The 20,152-nt window shown below is 48.7% G+C and overlaps 1 pseudogene; it reads left to right on the forward strand.

The window, feature by feature from the left end:
• Positions 1-16,835, forward strand: part of LOC147856908 (uncharacterized) — a 52,097-nt pseudogene extending 35,262 nt beyond the window's left edge.
• Positions 16,836-20,152: the final 3,317 nt, after the last annotated feature.

Genomic DNA, 20,152 nt, shown 5'->3' on the forward strand with positions numbered 1-20,152 from the left:
ACCGAGTGGAGCGATCTGGTCGAAGAAAAGACTGGCTTTGTGGAAGCCGTTTGCCAAAACTACGAGGTTCTGGTAGAAGACAAGCGTACGGGAAAGGTCGGTGTCGTGAAGATTTCCGGCTATAGTGTGAAACTGGGGTGGAATGGGCAAGTCGGTGGGGTGCAACATGTGCACACGTATACTAGGAAATGGTGTATAGGAATAAGAGGGGAAATTTTATCCCACATTGTAAGGTCCCTCCCTCCTTGGGCTATAAAAGGAAGGGGGGGATCACTTATGAAGGGGTTGCCCATTTTGAGTTAGGAGGGTATACCACTTAGGTCGAAGGTGTGTTAGTTCTTCTTCTTCTTACTTTAGAGTTCTTGGAGGTCTCCTTCTTCGTGTCTGTTTAGGGTTTTAGCCCGGTGAAGAGCTTGGATGTTCTGTGGGGGCTTACTTCTGCTCGGCCTCCTGTGCAAGTTCCCACTTGACGCGACGAGCCCGAGAGCCCCCTGACGGCGGCTTGGCGGCAAACTGTTGTTGTGACCTAGCCTACCTCAGTTCGGCTCGGAGCCAGAGTTGTATCTTGCTCTTGTACATATATATATATATATATATATATATAGTGAAGTTTTGGGCATCTGTGTCTTTGTCGGTGTCTTTGGAGTTCTTTCTTTCTGGTTTCTGTACATAGGATGCGTGTGCCTAGTAAGGGTTGCGTGCACGCCCTTTTCCCTCTCTCATACGGTTGCTCCCTATACGTATCCGGAAACGCTTTGGTTGGTGTCTTGGACGATCGCGAGAAGAAGTGCGGCTCAACCTTCCATACTTCGTCTCTCTCTCGTCCGAGACCCCCGTGGTCCCGCCCCTTCTACACGCACGCGCATAACAACGTGACACCGGAGGGACCGGACCCTCGCAGCGGTACAAGACCCGGTTTGGGCCGAAGCAAAATGCCGTCAGTGCTACCGGCACACCGGATATAGCAAAGAAAGCCGTTTACTGGTTGAGCACAGAGATAGAAAGAACGACGGACCTGCGGAAGGTCCTTGAGGAACGAATCCTCGACAACAAGGTGGAGCTGTCGCTGAGGGAAGTGCTTGGGATCGCTAAGAAAGAATTCCATGACTCCATCGTGGACCTAGTGAAGCGAAAAAGGCTTTCGACGGAGTCGGAGCCGGAGAAGGCGGTTGAGGTGTGAACGACGCACCTAGAAGACATGGCCCTGGAAGACGAGTTGGCGGAAAGCCACTATTCAAAGTTGCACTGGGCAAGAGCCACTACGGAGACCCCGGTTAGGATCGGGGACGTTCAGGAGCCGGTGGTGGCATTGGTAGACCACGGTTTGGAGATCAAGCTGATGTCTATGGACTTCTACAAGAAGGGCAAGTGGCTGATCAACACCAAGCATGGGTGGAAAATATGAGCGGCGACGAGCGCCACTGAGGAGTTACATGGGGCCTGCCCGAATGTACAGGTGGAAATCAGTGATGTCGAGATTGACCAACACTTCTTCGTGTAGGAGACATCCTCGCATCCGGTGATACTCGGAGAACCGTACATTACAGCAGCACATATGGAGACGAAAGTGTTGGATAACGGTTCGGCATACGCACGCATGAAGAGCCAAGATGGGTGACACTCCGTCCAATTTCTAACGGTGCAACCGAACCATGAGCGCAACCGCGAGACCCTTGGCGGCGAAAGCCGAGGGGATTTTTAGAGAGGGCTATCAAGGTGTGGGGCCGCGATAGTCTGAACTCCCTAGAGACACCCCACACGTGTACCATAGGAAGGAAGCCCTATACTATAGATAGGAAATTTTGGTTCTTCGACAATGGAGGCTATACGATAACCGGCATTAGCGGCCGGGAGAAGAAACAGGTAGAGGAACGTCTCAGGGCGTGCGGAGTCCTAGGCCCCAACGATGAGATTGGTGGAGCCGTGGAGGCGGTCTCTTTCGACGACACCTTGGGGAAATTAAAGAAGGTGTTCAAAGAAGGCCTCATCGAAGACCAGACGATTTCGGTTAATTCAGAAAAGATGTACGAAATCATCGCCGACTTTGGGGAGAGGGTCGAGTTGGATCGGATGGCCCATGTGCATATGAAGTACAAGACTGTGGACCAGAAGGTGAGGCCAATTGCGGCACCCTTGCCGGAGGGTAGCGGGTTACGGATGAAAGGGGTCGCGTCGGACCCAAGTCTACGGGATCCGGTCAGCATAGGACACCGGTTCACCGACATAACGCTACAGGAGCTCAAGGTTGGTGGGGGTGGCTTTCTACTGCCGACGGAGGAGGAACAGTTTCGGGGAATGCTCGGGAGGCACGGGAAGGCCTTCACATCCTCGCCGGAAGAGATCGGGTGTGTGGACCCGATGGTCATTGAGCCGATGGTTATCTTTACAGTACCGCATGTGCCATGGAATCTCAAACCGATTCCAATACCTAGAGCTCACATCCTGAAGTTGATGAAGCTGCTGAAGCAGAAGGTGGAGATGGGCATCCTCGAACCGTCGAGTGCCCCATACTCGAATCGGTGGTTTACCGTGCCTAAGAAGAATGGCACGTTGCGCTTTATTTAGGACCTACAGCCGGTCAACAAGGTGACCATTTGGAACGCAGGGATCAGGCTGACCATTGATGAGTTCGCGGAGGCCTTCTCCGGAATGTCAATTTACTCGGTCAAAGATCTGTACTCGGGGTACGACCAATTCCAACTAGCTGTAGAAAGCAGATATATTACGATGATGCGGACTCCTCTCCGCCTAGTGTGGATGTGTACCGTTCCGCAAGGAGGGACAAACTCGGTAGCGCACATGGTGAATGCGATGAATAAGGTGCTAAGGGACTGCATCTCGGACATCACCATGCCTTTTTTGGATGACATTCCGATCAAGGGATGTCCAGTGGAGGATAAGGACGAAATGGTCGGACCAGACGGGTGTCAAAGATTCGTCTCAGACCACATTGGAGACTGCGAGAGGGTGCTACAGAAGCTCGAAGGCATGCGGCTCACCTTCTTCGGGGAGAAGTCGGCTTTCGGATAGTCGGAAATCATGGTCGTTGGACACCTGTGCGGGTTTTACGGATGGAAACCATCCCCGGCTAAGGTTGAAGCCATCTCCGCAACGAAGGAAGACAGGAGGTCGGTTATAGAAGTCCGGAGGTTCTTGGGAGCTTGCGCGTTCTACCACATTTGGATCTCGCATTACGCCCATATCGCGGAGCCACTCTACGGGTTGTTGAAGAAAGGGCGCAAGTTCAAGTGGAGCAGGGAGCATGCGGAGTTGGTCTGGAAAATGAAAGAAGCGCTTGCCGTGGCACCGACACTCCGGAAAGCAGTCTACGATAAAAATGTTCCAATTTATGTAACCGTAGACACGAGTCCGACCGGGATCGGATGGGTGATCAACCAGGAGGATAAGAATGACGCGAGGTTCCCCATCCGGTTTGGTGCGAAAGTACTTAGCGCACAACAGCGAGGATACGCCCAGGTTAAACGCGAACTCTTGGGTATCGTTTCCGCGGTCAAGGCGGACAGAGACTACATGATCGGGACAGAGGTAATAATAGAGACAGACTAATTACCAATTCTCGGCATGGTTTCCAGATGCGCGACACCAGACCTGGCAATGCTCAGGTGGATAGTGTACATCAAGTCCCTGAATCCGAAGATACGGCACATCTCCGGGAAAGACAACGCCATGGCCGACATGCTTTCAAGAGCAAGGTTTGAAGACGAAAACGGCATGGTTTCAGAGGAAGAGGAAGTCGGCGTGGACTTCTTCAAGACAACTTATGTGACGACGAGAAGAGGGAGCACCCCGACGCTTAACGAGTTTGACAAGAGCGAGTACGAGGGGGAGTGGCTCCAGACCGGTGGGTTCCAGAGAACGATGGCGCCGGACGCGGCATGGACAAAGGAAGAGGCTTACTGGATCCGGAAGAAAGCGTACCGATTCTTCCTACGGGACGGGAGCATATGGAAGCACCCGAACAAGTGAGACAACGTCCCGCTCCGGGTGGTGGCGAGGAAGGAGGAGCAGGAAGCATTGTTGACGACATACCACAAGAGTCCTTGGGCCGGACACCGGAGGACATGGGCCACGTTCGAGAAGCTGAAGGACACGTAATGGTGGCCGAGACTATACCAGGACGTGCATCGGTTCATAACGACTTGTAAAAGCTATTAGATGCATTCCATAGTCCGACATCGGGACGAGCTGCACCCGACTTACCCGCCGACCGTCCACTTCAAGTGGATGGTGGATCTGGTGACGATGCCGATGGGGGTAGGGCAGATGCGATACCTGGTGCTAGCGCGAGAGGATCTGACGAACCAGGTGGAGGGTTGAGCATTACCAAACAAGATGACCGCGGCCGTGTGCCGGTTCTTAATCGAGGAGGTGGTATGTCGGTCGGGTGCATAGGGAAGATTGTAGCAGACCGTGGAGAACTGGATGCACAAGAGGCCGAAGAGTTGTTTTAATAGTTAGTGGTTAAACTTTCACTCACCACGGCGTACAATCCGGAGGCAAACGGGAAGGTGGAACGCGGACATGGGCCAATCGTAAAGGCGTTGGTATGGGCCTGCGGAGGCCAAGTCGGGAATTGGCCACGACTCCTAGCCTACGCATTGTGGGCAGACCAAACTACGCACAGTTCAGTAACCGGGTTCATGCTGACAGAGCTGATGTATAGGTAGAAGCCGATCATGCCGATGGAGTGAACTATCTCGTTCTGGGCCGCGGTGGATTGGAGAGATGAGATAAGCCGGGAGGAGCTATTAGCGGCGCGAATCCAATAGCTTGAGCGAAGACCGGACGACGTAGAACGAGCAATGGAGAAGTTGTGTGCATGAAGGACAACGAACAAGGGGCGATTCGACCGTACTCACCGACTACGACCAAAGAAAATTGAGGAAGGCGATTGAGTTCTGGTCTACGACAACAGCCTCGACAACCAGCACAAGGCAATGCGAAAGTTTGCGAGGAGGTGGTTCGGGCCTTACGCGGTGACAAGCGCCAACGACAACAACACCTACCATCTCGCAGAGCTCGACGGAACGAAAATAGCTGTGCAGGTGGCTGGGAAGAGGATCAAGGCCTTCAAGAAGCGGCACGGGGATGAACCGGACCCAGAGGGCATGGATGACGACGATGACTGGTTCGGAGTAGGTGGCGAACCGGAGAGCGAATGATAATCGCGGGTCGGTCTTCTCCGGCATAGGTCTATTCTGGTGCATATTGGAGGATGCGCAGTTAGGTGGGGGCGGATGTCATGGAGAAAAATCTCCCTAGGAGGAATCAGTGATAGTGTGTGTGAACCGGCCCTTACACACGGGCACATGTTTTGATGTATTTACATAGTTAAGTACAGGTCGGCGATGTAATTATCCTAGGAAGCACGAATTCGTTAAGTAGGGAATCAAAGAGGATCTCTGTGTGAAAGGACAGAGAATAAAAGTGATGTAACAGTCTGTAACGGCTCTCTCTCCTTGTGCTATAAAAGGAGAGGAAAATGGGCTGAGTGGATATCGCGTTTTCGAGGACGAAGTGCTGTCAGACTGAAACCAAGCTCTTCTCCTCTGTTTTTCTTCATTCTCTGCAGGTTAGGAGGCTGCCTCTGTTTTTGTAGAAAGCCCGAGTGCTTCCGATAGAGGCTCCATCTCTTGTTGTCGTGTGCGGTGTGTGAGTTAGTGTCAGTGAGTTGGCACTTACCGGCTAGCCGGTTGTAATTTTGGTCATATATTCATATATACATATATACATTTGCCTTATTCATTGTTAGACCTTGTTTGTGAGTTCTCTGTGAATTTGTGTGCGCGGCTCGGCTGTGGTTTCGTAGTGCTGCTCCCCCTATTCGGTTATTCCCCGGTTCAGGGCCCCTGCGGTCCCACCTTGGTTTCTCTTGCGCGTGCAGAATAACACGACACCGGTCCTGGATTATATGCATCCCCAGTATCTGTCTCTCTGGACCCAAATCTTTAATTGAGAATGTCCATTTCAAAGCCTTCTTCAGATTTCCGATTTTGGTTCGGTCCAGTCCGACGATCAGCATGTCGTCGACATATAGCAGGAGTATCATGAAGTCTCCTCCGTTGAAATTCTTCACGAATACGCAGTGGTCAACTTGCGTCTTGTGGTACCCTTGGTCGGTCATGAAGGAGTCGAACTTCCGGTACCATTGCTAGGGAGCTTGCTTCAGACCGTATAAGCTCTTCTCTTCAACCGACACACCCTATGCTCCTTCCCTTCTCAAATCCTTCTGTTTGCTGCATGTAGATGTCTTCTTCGAGGTCGCCATGTAGGAATGCCATCTTGACATCCAGTTGCTCTACCTCGAGGTCCATGCTTTCCATTATGCTCAACATCGTCCGGATCGATGTCATCTTTACTACCAGGGCAAAGATCTCGTCGAAATCCACTCCTTTCTTCAGTTGAAAACACTTCACCACGATCCAAGCTTTGTACCTCGGTGGATTTCCGGCATCTCCCGGTTTCAGCTTGTACACCCACTTGTTCCGGAATGCCCTCTTTACTTTCAGCAATTCATTCAATTCGTATATGTGGTTCTCATGTAGGGAATCCATCTCGTCCTGCATGACACTCAACCACTTGCGGTTGTGGGTGTCTTTCTTTGCTTCTTCGAAGCTTTTCGGCTCCCCTTAATCGGTGAGCAATACGTGCTCTCCATCCGGAAATCTCTGGGGGGCTCTTCTCTCTCTGAGAGGGTATTTCTGGCCTTGTTCTTCAACTACCAATTCCTCCATTTGTTCTTCATCCGAATCCGATTCAGGGTATTGACCAGTTTCGGTTGTCTGCTTCTTCTTCGGTCAGTCCGGTTCTTTTTCCGGATCCAACTGGTTCATCATGATCTTCGGCTCACATCCGGTTTCCGACCGTATGTATTCTTGCATCTTCTGATCGATCTCTGTCGATTGACCCGGAGTGCACTATCTTCCTCTCTGACTCCCAGTCGGCAATAATCTTGTCTTCAATGAAGGCTATGTCTTGTTGAGAGACAAGCTCAACATCGGCCGGATCGGCTGAAGAAGCCAAGGACCGGATCGGTTGGGACCGATCGGTTAGGCCGAGTGCGTAAACCGGGAGGTCGTTAGGAAAGATATTCCATGAGGAATATATTTGGGAGTTAGTGTAGGAGCTCTTAATGAGCATTGAAGTACTTTCAGTACTTCTGTCAGTCCTTCTAGGACTTGTATAAAAGTGTTCATTAAACACACATTTGTATAGAGAGTGGTGAATAGAGATTGTGTACTTCTGTTATATTTTGTTGAGAGACAAGCTCAACATCGGCCGGATTGGCTGAAGAAGCCGAGGACCGGATCGGTTGGGACCGATCGGTTAGGCCGAGTGCGTAAACCGGTACGCAGACTGGTGCGTAGGTAGGGCCGGATTGGTGCGGAAACCGGGAGGCCGTTAAGAAAGATATTCCGTGAGGAATATATTTGGGAGTTAGTGTAGGAGCTCACAATGAGCATTGAAGTACTGTCAGTACTTCTGTCAGTCCTTCTAGGACTTGTATAAAACTGTTCATTGAACACACATATGCATAGAGTGTGGTGTATAGAGATTGTTTTTTTTTGTTGAATATAGTTCTTGTGTTCTCTCTCTCTCACCGTCTCTGTCTCTCCCGAGTATACTGCGTAAGCTCAAGCTCTCCATTAAACCTGAGTGTTCTTCCTTCTGTTCGGTCTTCATACTTGCTTCCGCATGCTACTTTCTACATGGTATCAGAGTGCGAGGGTTGAGAACCTCTCTGCAGCCGACACAACTTGACGAAGAAGAACAAGAAGAACGATGGATAGAGGCATGGTGAGCTCGCTTCCTATAGAGAAGCTCGACAGAACCAACTACGCGTCTTGGTACTACAAGATGCACCAGTACCTACTCGGGCACGGCTACTGGAGTTATGTCGAAGGAGCTAATGACGCGGCACCCGAATCGACACACAGAGACTTCCCGTCGTGGGAGCAATCGGCGAGCAGGGTATTATACTGCTTTGCGTCGTGTGTGGGCGAACAACTATTGAGCTATGTTCGGGATGCAAAGACGCTGAAGAGTGCGTGGGAAAATCTGAAGAAGATTTTCGCCGCGAGCACTACAGCCAGGAAGCTTCAGCTCCGACAGGAGTTGAGCAACCTACGACAACGCGACTTGTCAGTGGTGGACTATACCTCGAAGATCAAGGATATTTGCAACTCCCTCGCCTCCATAGAGGTGAACATCGAGGAGAGTGAGATGGTCCAAATCTGTCTCAGAGGTTTGGCGTTGAAGTTCGGAGTGTTCCGAATGGCTGTGTGTACCCGGGAGAATACGCCGTCCTTTTTCAACTTACAGTCAATGCTCCTGGTAGAGGAGAACCACGCGGGTGCGTCTACAAGCACGCACACCGACAACAGAATGCTGTACACGAAGGGAGATAGGCCCCGTGGACGTGGAGGACGAGGCGAGTCGGCGCGCAATGGAGGCGGCCGATGAGATCAAGGAAGAAGGCACCGAAGTGATGCCGACAACAACTCTGGACCCTCCGGAAACAGGAGGAGTCGAAGCGATGAGAACCGGCAAGGGAAGGCCATTGCGGAGTGCTGGTACTGTGGCAAGAAAGGCCACAGGGAAAGTGAATGTTGGAAGAAGCGCGCCGATTCGGAGAGAACCGGTTCCGGAAACGGCTCCGGACATACCGACAAGGGAAATCGGCAGCGATCGCACTACGCCGAAGACTCCGGGAGAGCCGGAGAAGGGTCTGCCTTCGTGACGAGACACAAAGCAAACTCAATGAAACGAACCACCCCGAGATCGGACGAGGTTTGGTACGTAGACTCCGGCGCGTCAAACCACATGACGAGCCATAAGGAGTGGTTCTCGTACCTTGAAAAACCCAATACAACCTGGAGTAGTCGCAACTGGAGACGACACTCCGCATCCGATCGCGAATGTCGGAGAAGTTCCCCTTAGCCATGTCGGGCAGAAAGGGAAACTCATGAACGTGCTGCACGTTCCGACAATCACGAAGAACTTGGTCTCGGTCGGACAGGTTGTCGACCAAGGGAAGGGATGGAGGTTCGGTTTACACACCTCGGGTGCTTCATTGAGGAAGAAGGCCGTGTGATTGTGCAAAGCGCAGAGACGGGAGGATGTTCATCCTCGACTCCACTGACGGCGGCACCGCAATGTTCGCGAAGGGACAAAAAGCCGAGTCGGACATCGACTTGTGGCACAAGCGGATAGGCTACGTCAACTACCAGCGGCTTCAAGATCTGCAATCGAAACAGGTAGTGTTCGGATTGCCCAAGTTTAGTGGCCGAAAGGGACAAATTTGTGAAGCCTGCTAGCTCGGGAAGCAACACCGACTTCCTTTCCCCAACGAGCGAAACCGGAGCTAGAACAAGCTCGACCTTATACACTCCGATGTGTGGGGGCTGGCACAAAACGTTAGTCTTGGCGGGAGCCGAGACTTCATCTCCTTCATCGACGACCACACGCGGCACACGTGGATCTACCTCATTGAAGGGAAGAGCGAAGTCTTCGACTGTTTCCGGGACCTCAAAGGGTTCGTGGAAACGGAAACGGGACGAAAGATCAAGTGCCTGCGGTCGGATGGCGGGAAAGAGTACTTTTCTGGTCAATTCAACGGTTATCTACAACAAATGGGAATTCGGCGCGAATTCAGTTGTAGATACACGCCGGAGCAGAACGGCGTGGGCGAGAGAAAGAATCGGTCAGTTGTGGAAGCGGCACGGGCAATGCTGGAGGAGAAGAGCTTGCCCAAGTTCTACTGGGCCGAGGTGGTAAGGACCGCGGTATACATCCAGAACCGGATTGGAGACAAAGTGTCGGTGCACAAGCTATATTTCGGAACGAAGCCAAACTTGCGACACTTGAGGGTGTTCGGTAGCATTGCGTATGTGCATTTACCGAAGGAGAAAAGGAGGAAGCTGGACGCAAAGGCCGAGAAATGCATCTTGGTCGGTTACTCGGACGAGCAGAAGGGTTATAAGTGCTATAACCCTCGCACCAAACAAGCGCGTGTTAGCCGCGATGCTGTGTTTGACGAGTCCGCGTCCTAGTACCAGCCCCCGACTCCGAACCCCGACTCCAATCCGAGTTCTGACGATGAGGTCAGCGAGGCCGAGATGCCTCCGGATGAGCCCGAAATCGAGACCCGTGAAGAGAGTCCGATTTCGCTCCGTTTAGGTGGACCGATTGGACGACTGAGTCGGTACGACCAGTTCGATGAAGAGCCGGCGAGTAGTGGAGACTCGGCCGTGCATTCCCCGTGCAGGAAGCCGAGGAGACGGCTTACGCGCAAAGAAAAAGGGAAGAAGAAGGTGTCGGATTTCGGCACGGATAGGAACGAGTTAGACCGACGTGAGTCTGACTCCGAGGGAACCGGTGACGGGTCTTTAAAGGTGAAGTCTGCGTCGACTGAGAAGGCCTCGACATCGGCTAATGCGAGGTTACGCCGATCTACTCGCCAGAAGAATCCTGTTTTGCGGTTCGGATACAACGAGTACATGGCGCATCATTATGCGTACATAACCCGTGTAGCGGAAGTGCGTGAGCCGGAGAGCTATGCAGAAGCAGCTAAAGACGCGAATTGGCGCGCCGCGATGGAGGAAGAGATGCACGCATTGGCGGAGAATGAGACCTGGGACCTGGTTGACGCACCAAGAGGGGTAAAACCGATCGGGTGTAGGTGGGTGTACAAGGTCAAGTACAACACCGATGGCTCCGTTAACCGGTACAAGGCTCGGCTAGTGGCAAAGGGCTACGCGCAGAAACACGGCATCGACTACGATGAGACGTTTGCACCGGTTGCGAAAATGACGACCGTCCGTGTTTTGCTCGCAGTAGTTGCGGCGAAGGGGTGGCACTTACATCAGATGGATGTAAAGAATGCGTTCCTACAAGGTGACCTTGAGGAACAGGTGTACATGGTACAACCCCCTGGATTTCACTCCGGAACCAACTCCTTGGCAGTATGCCGACTGAAGAAGTCCCTTTACGGACTGAAGCAAGCCCCGTGTGTCTGGAACGCGAAGATCACGCAACAATTGCGTCGGATGGGCTTCATGACGACAAAATCGGACTCTTCCCTGTTCATCTAGAAAGGTCGACTCGGACCGGTTAGTATTTTACTGTATGTTGATGACTTGGTCGTCACCGGTGCCGACCTAGGTGAAATCGACCGCGTGAAGCTTCAGCTTGCGGCATCGTTCGACATGAAGGATCTGGGGGACCTTCATTACTTCCTCGGGATCGAAGTGATCCGTACCCCCGAAGGCATATTGATCAGCCAAAGTCATTACGTGCTGGGTATGCTCTTCAAATTCGGGATGGCCGACTGTAAATCCGTCTCGACTCCTCTGGACAGAACCGTCAAGCATTGTCCCGATACAGGAAAGGTATGCGACCCGACGAGGTTCCGACAAATTGTCAGAAGCCTCATATACTTGACCATCACCCGACCCAACTTCAGTTATCCGGTCGGGGTGATCAGTCAGTTCATGGCGCGACCTACCGAGGAGCACCTTCAGTGTGCGCGACGCATACTTCGGTATGTCAACGGCACTAAGGACCGGGGACTGCTATATCGGACTGGTGCAGTTGCGCAGTTAGTCGGCTACACCGATGTTGATTGGGCTGGCAACACCGCCGATCGCCGATCCACGTCTGGATACGCGTTCTCCCTCGGGAGTGCCGCGATCGCGTGGAGCAGTAAGAAGCAGCCGACAGTTGCGCTGTCGAGCACCGAAGCTGAGTACCGAGGAGCGGCTGTCGCGACATGCGAAGCCGCTTCAGCCATATGGTTGAAGCGGCTACTTAAGGACCTGCAAGAGGAGATGTCCGATCCAACGACGATCTACTGCGACAACCTTAGCAACATCCAACTCGCGAAGAACCCTGTCTTCCACGCACGGACCAAGCACATTGAGGTGCACTACCATTTCGTCCGTGAGCGTGTCCTTTTCGGTGAAGTCGAACTTCAGTACGTTTCGACGGATCGGCAGGCTGCCGACATCTTCACCAAGCCTCTTGGTTTGGACAAGTTGCGGAAATTCTCAGGTGCACTCGGATTGCATCAGCTTGACGTGCCGAACTTGAGGGGGAGAACAGTCCTGAACGACCAAGCAAAGCAGCAGGAAAGGAGCGGAGACCGCGACACCGAGTCGGTTGACTCGGGTGTTGACTCGGTTGATGAGTTCGACTTCGGATCGGCTGAAGAAGCCGAGGGCGGACCTGCGGAAAAGTTCGGAAGAGGACAGAAGGGGAGCAACTGAAGGAGAGAGCCGAAGCCAACCACGCATGGGGGAGATGACGCCATCGAGGGCGAGAAGACCGAAGACGAGTTGGAGACAACCAACTCGGACGAGAGCGAAAACCGATCGGAGGTAGCCGAGTCGGTTCGGATGTTTGAGTCAGACACGTTGAATCAACAGAGGCCCAAGCGGAAGAAAAGGCAGCAGAAGAAGTGTCGACACCGCAACAACAGAAGAGCTGATAAGGGCCGCATGAGCAGACAAGCCGACCGGAAGGGTCGAAGTGCGCGGAGTCGAACAGGTCGAGGAGCGCGAGCGAGGCGTGAAGCCAGGAGGAACCGGAGCTGTGAGCCCGAGGATCTCGAAGAGCCTCGAGTTGAGCTTGAGGGGGAGTGTTGAGAGACAAGCTCAACATTGGCCGGATCGGCTGAAGAAGCCGAGGACCGGATCGGTTAGGCCGAGTGCGTAAACCGGGAAGTCGTTAGGAAAGATACTCCGTGAGGAATATATTTGGGAGTTAGTGTAGGAGCTCTTAATGAGCATTGAAGTACTTTCAGTACTTCTGTCAGTCCTTCTAGGACTTGTATAAAAGTGTTCATTGAACACACATTTGTATAGAGAGTGGTGAATAGAGATTGTGTACTTCTATCATATTTTTTGTGTCCTCTCTCTCACTCTCTCTGTCTCTCCCGCGTATACCGTGTAAGCTCAAGCTCTCCATTGAACCTGAGTTTCCTTCCTTCTGTTTGGTCTTCATACTTGCTTCCGCACGTTATTTTCTACATGTCTCAATTCCTTAACACCTTCTTGTTGACCAAGTCCCACACTCGGTAGCCGAACTCATCATCGCCGTATCCAAGGTATATGCATGGTTGGGACTTTAGATCCAATTTCCCTCTTTTTTCCTTTGCAACATGCACATAAGTGAGACAGTCGAACACCTTTAGATGCCTGTAGGACACGTCTTTACCAGTCCATACTCTCTATGGTGTGTCTCCTTCCAAGGATGATCTATTAATCACGTACGTCACCGTCATCAACGCCTCAACCCAGAATGTCTTGGACAACTTTGCATGTGCTAGCATGCTTCAGACTCTCTCCATTATGATCCGGTTCATCCGTTCAACCAGCCCGTTCAGTTCCGGTGTCTTCGGCACGATGAATTCGAGCCGGATTCCCTTCGACCGGCAATACTCCTTGAACTGCCCCTGGTATTCTTCTCTGTTATCTGTTCGAACCACCTTCAGATTTCGGCCGGTTTCCCTTTACACTCTCGCGTGGAGCTCCTTGAAGACGGACAACACCTGATCCTTCGTCTTCAATGGTAAGACCCACAATTTCCAACCGTGGTCGTCTATGAACGTCACGAAGTACTATGATCTAACATGTGACTTCATGTCCACTTGACAGACATCGGTGTGCACCAGCTCCAGTGGTGCATTCCCTCTCATTGGTGGTTTGCCCGGAAAGAGTTTCAATTTTGCTTGTCGGCCAAGAAATCAATGCACTTCTCAAGATGCACGTCTTTCACCTTCTGAATGAGGTTATCTTCGGCAAGTCTTCTCATCCCCTTCTAGCTCATGTAGCCCAATCTCTTGTGCCACAGTTCACCGATAGTGTCAGGTGCTATGTTCACTTCTTCCTGGCATATCCGGGCGTGCATCAAGTATAGGGTGTTGATCTTTCGGGCTCAAGGCACGATCAAGCTTCCTTTGCTGAATTTCATGACTCCGTTCCGGATGCTACCCGTGTAGCCTTCATCATCTAACCGACCGGCTGATATCAACTTCAACCGAACCTCTGGAATGTGTCAAGCATCCTTCAACAATAACTTGCACCTGGTTGATGTCGTCAACCACACATCTCCTATGCCGACAATTCGACATGTACCTTCATTCCCCATCCGGACACAACCGTGATCTCCAACTATGTAGGATGAGAAGCATTTCCGGTCTGGTGTCTGGAATTGACAACCCACATTGTCTTGTCACCGACAAGGTTTAACTCATTCTCCTCAGTGATGAGCAATAGTTCTTCTTCACTTGTCACGATCGCTGACGTTCCTCTTCTCTCCGAAATCTTCTTTAGTTCCAAACCGTTGGCTCCCCCTTTGGATTTCCAGAAGTGTCAGCAATTCTTCTCGAAGTGCCCCAGGTTTCGCAATAAAAGCAAGTGGACCTTCCCCTTGACTTCGATCTCGTCCCTGATTTGTCCCGATTTTGGGGACTTTGATTTCAACCTCTTCCCCGATTATGGTCATCTTTCGTAACCAAGGCCTTCGAGTTCCGGATTCCCGATCCTTCCGGTGAGCTTCTTCATCTAGCAAGCTTGATTTTACCCTTGCTAGGCACAATTGCTTTCCTTCCGGCCCGGTGTTGCCCAAAGTGAAAATTAGCATCTCCCAACTATCCGGGAGGGAATCGAATAGGAGTAATGCAAGTACCTCGTTGGTCAGAGGTACTTCAAGTGAATTTGTTTGATTTATGAGCCCCTGAAATGCGTTCATGTGCTCCGCCATTCCAGATCCGTCTTGGTACCAGAGTCTCACAAACTTCCAGAATACCAAAACCCGATTTACGACGTTTTTACTCTCTAGCATGGTGCTGATTTTCTCCTAGAGAACATGAGCCTTACTTTCTTCATTGAAGTTTTTGTACAGGCTCATGTCGATGAAGCACCGTATGTATGCCATCGTCTTCATGTGCATCACTTTCCATGTCCTGGCATCGATCTTGTCCGGTTTCTTGTCCCCGAAATGTACCGGCAGCCAGAGATCTTTGACCACGAGCATGTCCCTCATCTTCAACTTCCACACTAGGTAATTGGAGCTGGTGAGCTTGAACATGCTTCCGAATGACTCTTCCATTTTCTTGTTCGCAGTAATACCACATTGTAAGGAATAACACTCAACCACAACCGAGCTTTATACACTTAATGGAAATATCTATAGAGGACACGTGATGTTTATGTGGAAAACCCAACCACGGGAGCCCACAGACTCCAATGATTACTGTAGGTGAAAAGAGTACAATGGGAGACTTGGAGGCAACGACCTTGAGCTCTGTATCTTCGCCAACCGACTTTCCATATACAATCATCTACAAATGTAATGAAGTACGGGGAGCCTTCTAGTGATCTCTCAGGCATTGACCCACATATATCTGTGTGCACGAGCTCTACGGGTTGTCGTATTGTTTCGTAATGGAGACATTGTGGACTTCGAGTCTGTTTTCCATAGCAACAATGCCCACAAAATTCCATCTTTACTAGGAGTTTCGAGATGTAGCCAACCGCCATCACCCGATCTAGACCCTAGTTGACCATGCCATAGGCTCGGGTCCATCTTTTTGGCTACGTTCACAACCCCTTCTAGATTGATCGCCATCATTGGATACAAGTTGTTGTACTTGTGTCTGTTTCCAATTTTCAAGTTTCCACGGCTAATCATCCACGTTGACTCACTGAGAGTCGTTCGGTACCCATCTTCGGCTAACATGTCGATGGAGACCAGAATTCTTTTCAGTGCGGGTACATGCCGGACTTGGTGTAGGACAATTGTGTTGCCATTTGACTGTTGAATTTGTACTTCGCTAATTCTTGCGATTCTGCATTCCTGCACATTGCTTAGTCGGACTGTGTCGTTGGCGCCGATCGAATAGTTTGAGAACCCTTTGATGTTGGGGGTTATGTGAAATGGGGCATCGGAGTCCAGTAACCATGTGTGTGCGTCTTGCGCATTGTAGAGGACTTCTCCGATAATTGAGTCCTCTAAGGAGAGGATTTCTCCTGATCGGGTGTCGGCAACATTAACTTGGTTGCCGACTAGAGAGTGGTTCGAGTCGGGTCGTCCTCGATTCTGCTCAGATCACCGACCACTCTCCTTCCTCTTGATCGACCAATGTTTGGAAAACAGGTCCCTTTGGATGGAAAGAAGAGTACAAGCCGAATCGAAACCGAAATTGGAAGACTATAATTGTAAATAGTCTAAATGTGCCCCTTGTGGGCTATATCTGTAAATAGCCCAGAAAGTTGTATTGGTATAAATACAACTATGGCAAACCTTATGAGGGAGTGATGTATCATTATTGTGATATAGTTAGAACGAGGTAGTTGTCTCTGTAACTATGAGTGAGAGAGAGTGAGAGAGAGAGAGAGAGTGTAACTTTGTAGTTGTTTGTCAGACGAAGGAGAACTTGAGGTCGTTGCCTCCGAGTTTCTCATTGTACTTCTCCTCTATCTTAGAGATTTGTTTTGGAGTTTGTGGAGTGATCCGTAACAAAGTGTCGAAATTGTTGCCTTGAAATGTTTAGCAGGTGCGGCTGATGATAGTATGGTGGATGGAGCTCGGGGACGGTGTTATGAGCTGGAGGACTTGTATGAACGGGGAGATGACTGGGCCCTATGGTTGCGAATGCTTGTGGTGAGTGGTAATGGCACGGTTCATTATTGGCAAAGTGTGGGTTATGGAAAAGAACTTGAGGCCCACCAAAGTTGGGATAAGGTTTAAATGCTTGTTTAACCTCATTAGTTGTGGTGTTGTAGGTGAAAAGGAGGTTAGATGCTTGGTGATGAGGACATTGCGCTTGTTTGGAGTTATTATTGGAGTAGTGGTTTGGGTTAGGGTGAGAGTTAGGAAAAGGGTTAGTAGTATTTTTGGAATTAAATTTAGTTTGTGGGTTAGACTTGGGTTCTGGGTTAGGTTTTAGGGTAAAGTTTAGATTCTTTTTGGGGTTGGTTGTGGGATTAGAATATTTATTTAGGTTAATATTATGGGGGACAAATTTTTTAGTGTTATTTATCTCGGCTTCTAAGGAGCAATGTACGAGGGACTGTCATAAAACATTTCGTTATCATTTTCTTCTTCCCCTTCATACATTGTAATGTCTATATCTCTAATATTAGGGTTTTCATATCTATTTTGCTCTCTTGTTTTATCTCTAAGTTTCGTGGTTGTTCTCTTAAGTGTATCATCAATGTTGTGGTTTAGAGCAAAATAGTCACACATTTTTAGGATTTCAGAGCCGAAATCTTGTAGTAATGTATTAATCATTTCTTGAATATTAGCAGGCTCAACATATGATGACACATCCTCAAAATGATGGGGTTCTTGAAGGATGTTCGCAAAGTTATGTAGATCTGATCTAATGGTATTAGGGAAATTATCTAGGGTTTTAGTATAGGAGTGCACTAGTAAGTCTAGATGTTTAATATAAGTACTTGTTAGATCTTTATTATATTGATTAGTGAGGGTTAGAAAGTCCTTATGCATGCTATTGTTAATTTCTTCATGATCTACCTTTAGCTTGGGGGGATGAATTCTAAGACTATTAGGGGTTAATTCATGAGAGTATAAGTTCAACATCCTACTATGAAGAGTTGTTTAAATTCTATGTATACTCTAGTTTTATATTCTTCTAAGTATTTCGAGCAAAATGATGTATTAGAATATGATACCTTAGTATTGAAAACCTTAGTATCATGAGTGGAGTTGATGAGTGAGGGAGAGAGAATATAATCTCGAGTGCGCTTTTGTGGTCTTTTATTCACACTACTACGCTTGATAGGGGTCGGTGTAGCCGATGCCATCGCTGCAGACATCATTACCGTGGGATGAGGGAACTCTTCACTAGATGGTTGCCCAAACATTGTCGATGCAAATCCATTGTGGGTTCCTATCTCTGGTGAATGAACCTCCATGTGATATGTCGAATCTTTAGTAGTTGTTGGCCTTATGGCCTAAGCAAGGAGTGCGAGCGTATTTTTGGAAAAAATGAGTGTGAGCATATAGTCTTCAATGGTTGAATAGTTAGGTTAAATAGTACAGTACCTAAAGAATAGTATAAAAGAGAATAATAGGGGAGGAGAAAAGAGAGAGAGAGAGAGAGAGAGAGAGAGAGAGAGAGAGAGAGAGAGAGAGAGAGAGAGAATTCGAATTTCAATTTATGTAAGAAAAGGTCTTTTGGCAAACATGTTTCTCTCTATATGAGCTCATTAGTGCTAAAGACCATATACAAAAAATGTGAGAGGGTTATATAAGGGAAGAGGAAAGAAGAGAGAAGGGGAGTGGTGGGGATGGATGAAAGGGAGAGAGGGGTTTTGAATGTGTATAAAGGAGGATGTGGGAGTTAGGGAGGTAGTGAATGTAGAAAGGGGTAGCCTAATGAGTTCGATGGGAAGGGATGATTTGGGGATCTATTATATTTAGTTCTAATATATAGATAGCAATAGCAAGTGTGATGTTTTAATGGGGATCTAATATATTTAGTTTTGACTAGACAAGAATAGAGTGTTTTGGACTTGGTCCAACATATAAAAGGCTTAAGGATGTCTCTTAGTTGGGGATCTAGGCTAAGGTCGGCGTGTAAGTCTTGTAAAAACGAGTGGATGTCTAATTTAGGGGTGTTTTTAGAGCACCTAAGCTTGAATATGGTAGGTGTAAGGAAGATGTGTTTTTATGCTTATGGATGAGAGTATTCCTAAGGGAGAAAGGATGTTTTTTAAAAGCTTTAAGGATGAAATGGGGTGGGTAACCTTGGTTAATGAGTCTAAGGAAGAAACGTTTTTTCATTTCTAGGTACCCTATATGTGTGCTTTCTCTAACTAAGTAGCATTTTAATTCGTTCGAAATAAAATTTTGTTTAACATGTATGGGATGGTCTGAAGAGAAGGGAAGATATTGATAGGAATTTAATGGTTTTTGGAAACAATTGAAAGAGAACTTAGAGTTCTCTAGATTGATCCAAATATCCAAGAAAGGGAGCCTAGTGGGGAACGTATGGATCGTAAGTTTAATAGAGTTATTGGTCATAAGGCTATAGAAACTTAGGTAGTCTAAGAGTTGGGGTTTCGTACTTGTCCAAACCCCGAAAGCATCATCTCTGTACCTAGTAAAATAGAAGAGATGGGGTGTGGTAAATGTGAGTTTTCTAAGTGTGATAAGAAAAGGCATGCATAGACAATTGAGAAGTTGCTACCCATGGTTGTTCCTTTGATTTGTTGGTATACTTGATTATCAAAGGTTAGGTAGTGATACTCTAGGGTTAGAGCGCTAAGGGTATAGATAAGATTAGTCTTGGCTAAGGAAAAATGGGGGGAGATGATATGGCGAAGTGCCTCGAGTCCTAACTTAGGGGGGATGCTAGGGTAAAGGGATTCTACATCAAAAGAGAAGATGCAATTGTTAGGAGGGGGGTTAGTTGTTTTAGTTTCTGGATGAGGGAGTGTGAATCTTTTAGGTATTGTTTTTGGAGTATTAGGATAGGTAAAAGTTGAAAATGTAGCCATTTCGAGGTTTGCTCAAATATCGAGTTATTATAAGAACAAATGGGTCTAAAGCCAATGGGTGTTTTATGGAGTTTAGGGAGAAAGTAAATATTAGATACTTGATATCCCTTTAGGGATTTATGGAGTATGTAATTAGCTTCGATAAAGTAAAGTGTTCCTAGATTTTTTTGCACTATTAAAGTGATACAAGAGTTCTTCTAACGGAAAATGGGTTACTTTTCTATAGGTGGTGGTATCCGAGAGGTGGTTTATAGCTTTTTCATAATAGGTATATTTGTCTAGAACACATACTCCCATGTTCTTATCAGCTGGAAGAATGATAATTTGCTTGTTATTCCTAAGGCTCTTAAGGGTTGTGCAAAGGTGAAGTGGTGTCCTAACGGGTTTGGGTTTAGGTTGTTGGAGTTAAGACAAAAGGAGGGTTTCATGTTTTTTAATAATACTTTCAAGAGGGGGATATTGAAATGGTGGATTCCAGTTAGGGTTTGGTAGTTTAAATGGATTAAGGCGGGGTGAGTCCATGTCTCTAAAGAAATGTTTTAAACGTAAAGATCTACTTAAACTAGAAAATTCTTTAAGGATAGTATTACCGAAAGGTAGAG

The sequence above is a fragment of the Azolla caroliniana genome, unplaced genomic scaffold (assembly GCF_043228905.1).
Source record: "Azolla caroliniana isolate FFs.n. ecotype wild unplaced genomic scaffold, voAzoCaro1.0.p SCAF_12, whole genome shotgun sequence".
Lineage (NCBI taxonomy): Eukaryota > Viridiplantae > Streptophyta > Polypodiopsida > Salviniales > Salviniaceae > Azolla > Azolla caroliniana.